Here is a 7,242-nt window from a genome sequence, read left to right as displayed (position 1 = left end):
TCACAGACCCCTCCAATCCTGGTCATGCCCTATCAACTGCATTAAGTGGACAGTAAGGAAGGAGAGGGATAAATAGAACAAATACCACCAAGAAGGATGAGAAGCACGGTGCTTTGACCACATGAAACCACAAAGACAGGGTCAAGCAGAGGTACAACCACAAAAAAGCTGCTCAGGATCCAAACTCTCTAGGCCAAGCACTGCTCTGTTCTCATACTAATTCACGCAGTCATTCTCCAAAACCCCACAAGTGAACTGTGATGGGCCATTCAAAGGAGGGGCTTACATTCATGATTTGGATTTGAGTCCCTCACTCCAGTGCTTTATTCCACTTTCTATTACCTTCCTTGAGGATCATCATACCCCAGCCTTCATAAACTAAAATTTGAGCGAGAGATACAGCAAATCTGTGCATCAGATGATCTACAAGACCATGACCTTGCCATACTCTGAGAGGCCATAACTGAGCAAGTTCAAATCCCCTCTGAAAAATCAGAATCTACCTTTTCAATAAAAGCCTAGCAAACGGAGGTCATGTTAGCCTGCTAGCCTAATAAGCTGATTTATATTTATTTGCTCATATGAATCATTTGGTCTAATAAAAAGAATATCTAACAAACTGGATGCTATGATAGGAAGATGGCCTCTCACTTTGAAAATAAATGTCAAGTCTTCACCTCAACATTTATTTTTGGTAAATGCTGAGTCTCTGCCTTGGCATTTAAATAGCAGCAGGAAAACTTAATCAGACCACTGGAGGGTTCCAGGACTGGCTGGAGAGAACAATTGACTTCTGTAGACTAAGAAGAAGTTCAAAGTGTAATGCTGACTACTGTATATTCCCTGGGGTATACCTGGGGGAAGAGGAGGTGGGACTGATTATCCAGCCATTTGGACTTGTTCGTGCAGTTGAACCAAAAGAACTGACCTTCTGTATACCTCCTTTTGTAGGAGAAGGAGCTCTGGGAGGTCATTGAACTCACCCTTTGTGTCTTCAGAACCCAGGACTCCAAATGCCACTCGCATGGGCCAAGGCCAAATACACCAGCATAAACCGCAGAGCTGGAAATGGGAATCAGAGACATAAGAATGTATTGTCTGCACGATCCCTTCTGATTTATTCATTTCTGAGGCTTCTTCACAGCATGCCATTAAAAAAACAACAAAACCAAAACGCAGTAGCTCCTAATTATTTACCACGCTCCTAATCAACACGTTTCTTAGGTTGTTTTAAGCACTGTCTGTTCCAATAGGCAGAGGTTGTGCTTATGTTGCCAAGTTCAGAAATCGGCGTATGATTAAACCCCTTGCACACCGTGTCCAGCAGGCAAGACCACCAATTATTGGATACGCCTTGTGCTGCTTCTCTACCTGGACAGTGGAAGCCCGGCAGCCTCCGAGAGCTCCTTTCAGAACAAAAGAAAGAGCATGTCCCTCACTTAACTGGGACAGAAAGCCACCATTTTCATTAAAAACAAAAACAAAGCAAAACCCTCCGTGTGACACCCACTGATTCCTGGCTCCAAGATGGAGGTCACCAAGGGCCTGGAAATGTCTGCACGGCCCGTGCCTTCCTGCCCCAGCGCCTCCCCAGACCACAGGCCACCACTTCCCTCCAGGAAGCAGGCGTGGCTTTCTGGACAGGCAGGTGTCACTTCCTAACCTGCAAACTCCAAAGGACTGCCTGACAGATGCACATTATACAAATCTCCCACAAGGTGCTGCTGGAAGCACCCGCCCCTTCCCAGGAGCTCGGAGCTGTTTGCCTCCATCTGCTACTGGACCAAGGGGCCTCCTGGATCATGATAATTTCACTACACTACCACCAAGTGGATGTGGGACAAGGGCCATTTGAAAAATGAATTTTTACTTTCAGTGGAGCATTTTTGGAAACTCCAAAGGCATGGGGAGGTGGGGAATCTGGTAAAGAGAACGAAGCTATTTTCTCCCTTCCATTAGCACTGGACTGTCATGGAGGAGGTACTGGGTTATCAGCGTGGCTCCATGGAAGTGGCTGCACGTTGAGAATTGGATGCTTGTCTGGCCCCATCCTACAGGCTGTTGCATTCTCCACAGCATTCCAGATAGACACGGTATGTAAAGTAAATATGTTAACCCAGAAAGAATAAATCCATCAAAGAGAAGAGAACTGTCATTTCCTAAGGGCAACTACATGCCACCCACTGAGCTTAATACAACTGGTCCTTAATACTTTATAGATGACTCCACCACTCAGAATATGTCATTGATGAGCCCAGACACCTGGCAAGTGGCACTGTCAACACTGGAACCCAGATCTCACCACCCAAGGAACCCAGATCTCACCACCCAAGGAACCCAGATCTCACCACCCAAGGAACCCAGATCTCACCACCCAAGGGCTCACACAGCCTTTGCTCTTTCACTGTCTGTCCTGAGGATGGTGGGGTCTCCTCTAGTGACTCTAGGCCTCATGGCCATGTGACCTGAGAAGTCACCCTGTGCCCCACACTTAGAAGGGCCCTGAACTTGGGCCCTTCTGCTATCACCATCTTGAAATTCTTCATTATTTTTTAATAAGGAGCCCCATGCTAGATCCTGCTAGATCTCTGACAGAAGGCCACTTGAAAAATCATCTAGAGCAGGCCTCTTGTGACTCACATGCCTTATAATTAAACCAATTCTGAAGTAACTACCCTTGGCTTCCATGTTCATAACATCCAGGATAATTTCTAGTGAGCTTAGGTCATGGTGAACCACGTATAAGTCCTTTCTCTGATTTCTAGGAATAACCTAGCTCTAAAGAAAGATTCTGGAATAATTATCCCCTAAACCTCTCTACCGTTAGATATTATGAACAAATGGAACAATAAACATTAAGCACGTATAGTAAGAGCTTAATACATTTAATGATTTTACTATTATTATTAATGTTTTTATTAGAGAATGCATTTAGGTGAAACAAAAAATACCATCAATACCAACTAATGGCCACCAAATATCTATTCTTCCTTCTTCCTTTTAATAATAAAATCACTCCCTGCCCCCTCATATATTCACCCAGCTAGAGACGATACTTACCAGCTTCCCTTGCAGCTAGGCAAGACTGAGTGACTAAGGTCTGGCCAGTGGGATGTGAGCGGTAGTGACTTCCACAACTCCTGGGTCATACCCCTTACAAAGGCAACTACTTGGCCTCCAGCCCCTTCCTAGGGTTTGATATGCAAGCATGGTTCTGTTGAGCCGACCTGGAATATGTTCATGAACAGCAACACTCCAGGAAATGGTAAAGCCTCAACCAAAAACACGCCGGAACCTCGGGTGGATTCATGGAGCAGAGAAGACTGCCCGCCCTGTACCTATCACCTCTGAACTGTTACACTGGAGAGAGAATGAAGTATCTGGTTTGAGCTCCTAACTTCTAGCATTTCTTTGTTATAGGAGCATAGACTATACCCTAACTGATACATGGCTTAAGCATGTAAGAGGTTTCTTTTTTTTTCCTCATACAAGAAGTACAGTAGACTTCTCATGGCATTGGTTCAACATGTTCTAGGATGTCAGGATTGAAGTCTGTGATTCTCATGAGCTTTCCTCTAGGAACTCAAAGTGGCCATTGTAGCGTGAGTTAATCACATCTGCACTTCTGAGGGAAAGGAGGAAGAGGGAAGAGCAGGTGGAAATGAAAGTCTTACTGGAAATCCCCAGGGCTCGATCACTGCCATTTGATTGGCCAGACCATGTCACATGGCCACTCCTAGCTCAGAGCCAAGGAAGGTGAGTTTCTCATTTTCCTGCCTTCCTAGTAGAAGAAGGTGAGGGGAAGGAGGCTGGGATTGGTGTCGAGAGAGCCCTAATTAATAATGTGATTATTTTATAGCAGTTCTCAGAACTTCCTGGGTGGTCTCATGGAAATTCCTGACTTTTCCTAACCATGCTGCACCTTCCATCAAAGGCTTTGGATCTAGCTGGAGATGGCCATTGTCCTAAGCACCCAAAGTAGAAAGCGATAAGCAGAGGGTCCCCCTGAGCCTACTTCTCCCCAGCTTACTCTCCACAAACAACTTTCCTTTGGGGCTCCGACTGTACTCAGACTTGTCGATGAAGGAGGCTGTGTCCTCTAAGGAAATCAACAGGGAAATGGCTGGTGTGCAGAGTCCATGAGTATATCAATGTGGTGCCATATCTACAAGGTTCATTCTCAGGCCCAGGGGAGCTTTCTGAGATCCTGGTGTTCTCACATCACCCAGGACGGAGGCTTAATATGAGCCAGGCACAAAGCTCAGCACTGTCGAGGTACTGTGGCAGCTGGTGCCCCCCAAAATCCTGCAAAGTGGACAAAATTATTTTCCAGATTTTTCAGATGAGAAAACTGAGACTCTGAGAGGTTTGGAAGAACAGAGCGATATTTGGAGACATTTTGCTCTGAATTGTGCAGCATGTCTCTATTTCTCTTGGAATGATTTTGGTAACAATTTAGATGCATTTTCAATGCTTTGTGGATGTCACACGGATGTGTCTTCTGGACGGGACCCTGTGCGGAGCGTGGCCACCTGGCAGTTCTTTACTACAGGTCACATGGGCTGTCTCATTTCAGGAGTAGGGAGACAGCAATGAGGACACATGAGGCAGACACATGTGGCTGGGGCTGGGGCTGCCTCCGGTCCTGACTTCCATGAGCATGTGGTTTCACGGCCACCTTTGGAGTGGAGCTGGGAGCCCTTTCCCGAACGAATCCTCACAAGCTGTTCTGTATCCACTCTCTCACTGATTTCTTCACCAAAGGCCCCACTGCCAACTCAAAAGCATTATCACATGCATATTCAGCTTCACTAAGATACAAATCTGCCTAACAAAATATTTACTCAGCCTTTGACCTTGTGAGTGTAAACATATTATGACAAGGAACTTTAGAACTGAAAACCAGAGCCGCAGAAGGAAGACACACGGCTTTGAGCAAAGCTGCTACAGCAACTGAAGCATCTCCAACCAGAAATGGTGGGGTTTCTAGTCATTGGCAGCTCGGGTTAGACCCCCACCTTCAACGCCCCGCCTGACGCTCAGTCAGATCAATGCTCGCTGGCTCCAGTCAGATGGGCGATGCTCTCTCAGTGCTGAAGGCTTCCTTTGTGCTAGAACCACCCAAAGAACAGGCTGGCTCTCTCCCACCTGCCCCCCAAAAAGTGAGTACAAAGAAGCAAGCAGAAAGAAATGCAGGAAGTTCCTACCCACCTGGTTCGCTGGACTGTAGGCCTCGCATCCCATCTGAGTGACCCTGAAAGCGATCTAGAGCAAGAAGTGACTGGCCTTTCTAGAACTCAGACCACTCATGCTCCAGAAAATGGGAGTAGTACCACTTCCCTGGGTTCAAATGCTCATTTTGGGTTTTTTTTCTCTTAGTTTTCTTCTCTTCCTTATTCCCACATCTTCTTTGAGGTTTATTCTTAAGTAAACATTTGCCTCTCATGTCTTTTCTGCCCAGCCACCTCCCTATAGACCTGTGGCTACCACATTTGTCCCAGTTCTGCCAGATTGCTGCCAGAGAACTTTACAGTAGGAGAAGGACGCATGCTGGCTCCTTGTCATAGGGTGGACATTTGTCTTTACATCCTGCCTGGCATTCTTTCTTCCAGCAATGGCTCAATGATCTTCATTAAGGTCCCAGTAATCCCCTGCGGGAGTGCATCAGATCTGGATCGCACTGACATCTTCCCTACTCGAGAAATCTGGTTATCAGAGGGTCATGTCTGTCCTGGCCATAGGGTCAGGTGTATAACCCAAGTCAGGACAAAAGAATCGGCCAGATTGCAAGATGTCCTTACAAATGTTGGAAAAGAGTCAGGTAGGCCACGCCTTGCAGATTTCATTTAAATGCAAAGGAAGGAGAAAAGAATTATAGAAAATTTAAATGAGAAACTGACATGATTTGATTGAGGCTTTTAAGGGATCAATCTGAGCGCGTGTGAAGAATGAACAGGGGGGCCTGGGTGGCACCGTCGGTTGAGTGTCTGAATCTTGGTTTCAGCTCAGGTCTGATCGCAAGGTCATGAGATCGAGCCCCATGTACGGTTCCACACTCAGCACGAAGTCTGCTTATGTTCCTCTCCTCTCCCTCTCCTTGTGCCCCTCCCCACTGCGTTTTCTCTCTCTCAAATAAATAAAATACATCTTAAAGAAAAAAGAAGAATGGACAAATCTGAGTGATGGCAACTGAAGCTGGTGAAATGAAGAGACGTGAACAGTTTCAAGGTGTATGTTGTAGTTCAAACAAATAGCCCTTCTGCTCTCTCCAAGATAGATTCATGGGGGGAAGAAAGCCCTCACATTACCTTTGCACACTTTTCCCCCCGGTGTAAACAGCAGCAGGAGTTGCCTTGGCCTGATCCAGAAAGTAGCTGCAAGAGTGTTAACCCAAACAGCATTCTGACAAAATGATGCTGGTTGTGGTATCTGTCATCACGTGGCAAAAAACACCATTTGCAGTCCTCAGGCCCAAGTTCATCTAGAAGATAGGAGGGACAATGTTGGAGAGAGTGGTTTTAAAGACCCGCCCAATTTTGCGTATTACACTTACCTGAGCACGTAGGGAAGAAGACCACAGGGATGCATGTTGGGCTGCTTGCCTTCAGCTGGTTATTCTGAAACAATAAAACGTTAAGTAATTCTACTCATACAATCTAACATGACCCTTAGAGGGAAAAGGAGCATTCTTAACCATTACGGGTTGAATTGTGTCTCCCAAAAAGTTATGCCTGTGTCCTCACCTGTGATACCTGGGAATGGGCCCTTATTTGGAAATAGGTCTTTGCAGCTGTAATTAAGGTGTAAGTTAAGAGGAGGTCATACTGGAGTAGGGTGGATTTGGTTTTTTTTTAAATATTTTATTTATCCATTTGAGAGAGAAAGCACAAGCAGGGGGAGCGGCAGGCAGAGGGAGGGAGAGAAGCAGACTCCCCGCTGAGTGGGGAGCCCGAAAGGGGGCTCGATCCCAGGACCCCGAGACCACAACCTGAGCTGAAGTCAGACGCTTAACTGACTGAGCCACCCAGGCGACCCAGTAGGGTGGATTTTAATCCAATATGACTAGTGTCCTCACAAGGAGGAGACACAAAGGGAGAGCACAACGTGCCAATGAAGGCATAGACTTCATAGGGTGAAGGCGAGGATGTTCAGCCACCACCAGAAGCCGCTCTGAAAGTGAACACAGCCCTGCCGACACCTTGCTGCTGGATTTGGGCTTCCAGAACTGTGAGAGAGCAAACC

At 46.5% G+C, this 7,242-nt stretch overlaps 1 long non-coding RNA gene across 1 annotated transcript; it reads right to left on the bottom strand.

The window, feature by feature from the left end:
* Nucleotides 1-1,297: 1,297 nt before the first annotated feature.
* LOC144382447 (uncharacterized) lies at nt 1,298-6,619 on the bottom strand. Its single transcript, XR_013449428.1, has 3 exons — nt 6,554-6,619; nt 6,309-6,481; nt 1,298-1,406 (listed from the first exon to the last, which is right to left on the bottom strand). It is a non-coding gene; the product is annotated as an uncharacterized LOC144382447 (long non-coding RNA).
* Between the last annotated feature and the right edge of the window lie 623 nt (nt 6,620-7,242).

This window comes from Halichoerus grypus, chromosome 7 (assembly GCF_964656455.1).
Source record: "Halichoerus grypus chromosome 7, mHalGry1.hap1.1, whole genome shotgun sequence".
Classification (NCBI taxonomy): Eukaryota; Metazoa; Chordata; class Mammalia; order Carnivora; family Phocidae; genus Halichoerus; species Halichoerus grypus.
This window is presented reverse-complemented; position numbering and strand designations above follow the sequence as displayed.